The 4569-nt window shown below is 37.3% G+C and overlaps 1 pseudogene; it reads left to right on the top strand.

The window, feature by feature from the left end:
• Window positions 1–1334, top strand: LOC148914781 (protein MIZU-KUSSEI 1 pseudogene; annotated as a pseudogene).
• Window positions 1335–4569: the final 3235 nt, after the last annotated feature.

Raw genomic sequence — 4569 nt, 5'->3', positions numbered from 1 at the left:
CATCACCACAAGCCTCCATAGTCCCCCTTTATATTGGCCACCTCCCAACACTATCATCACTTGTCGGCCTCTTTAATTCCATTTCTTCTATCAACAGAGAAACCCACGCCCTCTCCTCTTTCTGCAAATTCAGATTCATCAGCCACAAAAAATACTTGTACATTTTCTTTGTGTTCATACTTCAAAATTAGCAAATAAATAAATAAATAAATACAAACCAACCCAACATTTTCTTTGATCGTATCATTTTCGTTTAGTTTTCGTTTCACCATGAAACACCAAGACCTCAACCTCCACAGAAGCAACAGCACTACTTCCATCGCAAGAAGCTCATCAAGAACGATCATCCCATCAAACCACTTCAGATCCTCATCGTCCACTCTCCCACTTGATCATCATCATCATCATCATCATCATCAAAACGAAGACGTCTCCAACAACTTCTTGATTCCGAAGCAGCACTCCCCAGTCTCCATGCACCAACTCTCCAAAACCCAAACCAAGCTCACCTCACTCCTCCGCTCTTTTCTCAGCTTCCTCTCCTTCCCCACCATTATCCCAACTTGCAAGTGGCTTGCCATCCCCTCCGGCCTCTCCATCACTCCCTCCCTGGGCAGAAAAGTCACCGGGACGCTCTTCGGGAACCGCCGTGGCCATGTCAGCTTCGCCGTCCAGCTGGATCCCAGTTCGGAGCCCGTTTTGCTTCTCGAGCTTGCCATGTCAACATCTTCACTCGTCAAGGAGATGTCTTCCGGACTCGTCCGTATTGCGCTGGAGTCCGAAAGGCATCATGGTTCCAGCCGTACGGGTATCCACGGCCGGAAACTGTTTCAGGAGCCTTCCTGGACCATGTATTGCAACGGGAGGAAGTGCGGCTACACAGCGTCTCGTACGTGCGGGGAGTCCGACTGGCACGTGCTCACTACTGTTCGGAGCGTGTCAGTCGGAGCAGGCGTGATTCCAGTGGTGGATGACGGGAAAGAGGGTAGCGCTTCAGAAGGCGAGTTGCTTTACATGAGGGCTAGGTTTGAAAGAGTTGTGGGAAGCCGTGACTCGGAGGCCTTTTACATGTTGAACCCAGAAGGCAATGGAGGTCCTGAACTCAGTATTTTCTTGCTTAGAATATAAACATCAAAAAGAAAAAGAAAAAAAAAAAAAAGATTGTCGGTGAGAGATATATAGATTTAGGCGATTGAATTGCAAGTTGCAACAAAAGTGAACGCTAGCATAGTGACTTTTATGTAATTTACAACTTTTAAGATGTACGACCATGTGATTTTACATCTTCTTTCTCTTGAAATACAGTTGATATATATACTTCGAATTTTATATCACTCACATGATATGCATTAGAAAAAGGTGGTGGTTAAGCGAATTTTGTGTCTGGTCTGAGCTGTGTTTTTGGTGTTCGGTTGGGGATGATTTGATATCAGAGAAAGAGACGGATCTTTTTCTGATATGTTTGTTTGTATGTTTCTGTGGTGGGTTTAGTGCGTGCGTGCATGTATGTCTGTATTTAAATTGAACAATGTTTAGCTAGCAGGATGATTAATTGGCACGCTTGTCGTTTTGCACTTCCAATGCTAAATTCGAAATTTTATACAAGGAAGAAACATGTTCTTGAACCAAGGAAATGGGTTCGGAAACCAAGGTGAATTATCAGGATATACTATTTTATTATTTGCCCAATATTATATAGTGAAATTGACTGTGTTTATGAATTAGATTAATGGTGTTTGGTCAATAATATTTCTTTAATATTAGAGAGTATAATTAATGTTTATTTTTATTTTCAAGTTTGGTCAATGAGATTTTATTTTTAATTAGTTTCGGGTAACAAGTTCGCTTGTTGAATTTTTGAAATGGCAAAAACTCCATTTTACCCTTATCATAGAAATTATGTTGCATACCATCCTGTAATTGCCACATGTCACTGCAATTATTTTGTGTCACCGGAGTTGGTTGGTTGGTGAGAATGTGAAAGTGAAATTGTGTCACATTGAAAAGTAACAAATTTTAAAACGGCTTATAAGAAGTTGTGTTACAACCCCCATTGCTAATTGATTTTGGGATAGAACCTCACCTTTTTTTTTATGACATCCTTAAATATAAAGTATTTCAAGCATACTTAAATATGAAGTATTTCGAGACGAAGATGCTAAACATATGAAGTATTTCAAGGTACACCTAAATGTTGTAAGTGTGCTAAGGTAACTTCCCTACAAATATGTTCAGTATTGATGTATTTTTACGATTATCTCATAAAAGCACTTAGAAATCACTCCCCTCTTTTTGGTATGGTCATAAATTTTAGTTGGCGGCATCCCGATACTTATAAATCTTGAGCATGCATGTGTTTCTAAAAATTAAAAAAAAAAGTGTTAAGAAACAATTTTGGGTGTTCAAGGAAGCATCGTTATTAAAGACAACCTTGTTTTTTGAGTGGTCTCTGGGCCCAGAAATTAGAATGAGTCCCTTTCCCTTTGTATACAATCATAGTTCAAGAATTAAGAAAAATAAAATTATTCTTCACATGTATTTTATTTCTGGCTTAAGTAGTAGTTCTATTAAACTAAAATAACAAAACTACATGAATCATAAAATATTTTTAAAAGCCAAATTTAAAAAGGGAGTTTCACTAAAACACCAAAATTGGGGGCTGAAATTATAAAAAACCCAACACCCAAAACATTTTATAAACACACCCAAAACCCATCATTATACACACTCAAAATCCATTAATAAACACACCCAAAAATATATACAATTGTTGATTTTGGGGTTGATTTTGGGTGTGTTTTTATGTTTAAATAGTGTTTGGGTTTTTTAATAAATACATGTCTAGGATTGAGTTTATTTATAAATTTGTAATTTAAAAAACCATAAAATCATCGGCAACCCAAAAAAAAAAAAAAAGGAATGGAATGGAATAACTAGTTTTCTTGAAGGAAATGTTAGATTAATTGGACGTTTGTTGTTTTAAAGCAAATTAATAAGTTTTTAACATTCAATTATAATTGTTGTAGAACTTGAAGTGATTTTTATTTGGGCCCTTGTGTTATTGGACTCTAAAAAAATCACTCGTAAACAATTATATGTACACAAATTTTGAGCCCCCCTTGGACATTGTAGAAGAACATGCTTAATAGTTTAATTTTGACTTAATACGTGTAGCAATACTTGATGTGCACACCATTTACAGACTAAGGAATCCAATTATGTAATTTCATTTGGAAAGAATTGAAAAAAAGTCTGAAAATGTGACATTGTCCGTGTAGAAATTATAGAGAGCATTACTATGCCCACTAGTTTTGTTTGGGCAATTGATTACTATGCCCGCCTGTTCCCCCTCTTTGGAAAATGTCACACCATCAAACCCAGTTTTTGAAAAGAAGCATATTTCTTGGGATCACTGTCGGGCACTGAGGCAAAACGTCTCCAGCATATCAGGAAAAGCTCTGCTTGGCTATATAGCTTGCACTTGACACTGTGATGTTGGACGTGTTGAAGAATGAATGTCTACATCAGAAATTTGACAAAAATAAATACAATATAATGAGTGGTTTCAATAATAAATATACCGAGGTCTTTTATAATAAAATTTCATATTTATTGGGCTTTGCAAATGGTTAAGTTGAGGACAATATCAATGTTAGCAGTGGGTCACCGTTTCTTTTAATATTTAACAGGATGACCACAAATGGAAGAATGTGAGTGACAAAACTTCTCGTTTTTGTTTTTGATTTTACCATTAACAATTAACAAATTCAGGATGTTAAATTGGCAAGCTATAGGTACCTTTGGGTTAAAATATGGTGTCGTGTGAGCTCACATACAGGTTTATAGCACGTGTGAGCTCACTTATATTGAAAATACATTTGAGTTAAAATGGTGTCGTTTCACGATCCTCTGTCATGTTCATTTTCATTATTTTTTGACCTCATTGGGCCTTCTTTCCCAAGAGGCTTTTGTTTATATATGAGGTGTAATGTGGTTGGCAGTAATTACTCATTTGATAGTGTGAGAAAAAAAACGAATTTTCATTTTTTGTTTGCTTTAAAATGTATTCATGTAAATTGTCTTATTATTCAACCAATTTCTTTAATTATTTTTAGGTGACGTCTCTTGAATTAAGAGACAAGTCAGGATCGAAAAGTCAAAGTAGGGTTTGCAAGTAAAACTCTAGACGGTGGCAACCTAAGGGTGGTGGTGCGTGCTCGTCAATATAGACAACTGCAGGAACCCTAGGGCATCATGACGACCATGGATGATATGAACAAGAGGTTTAGGGAAAATTGCGTTTGTCTGAGAAGGAAAGGTTAGTGGTGAAGATTGATAAGGAAGAACTCTCTGACAGTTTGGTGGCCTGTCAGTATTTACTGGTAGCTCGAGTTCTCACAAACAAATCCGTGAACAGAGATGATTTCATCGAGGTTTTCACAACCTTATGGTGTGGGGAACAAGGGGTGTCAATCCAGGAGATCGGTGAATGCCGGTTTGTAGCACGGTTTACTAGTCTTCGTGATAAGAAAAGGGTTTTAGATATGGAACCGTGGAACTTTAGTAACT

Source organism: Prunus mume, linkage group LG8 (assembly GCF_029339155.1).
Source record: "Prunus mume cultivar Tortuosa linkage group LG8, ASM2933915v1, whole genome shotgun sequence".
NCBI lineage: Eukaryota > Viridiplantae > Streptophyta > Magnoliopsida > Rosales > Rosaceae > Prunus > Prunus mume.
Note: the sequence above shows the minus strand (reverse complement) of the source record. Positions and strands in the feature narration are given on the sequence as shown.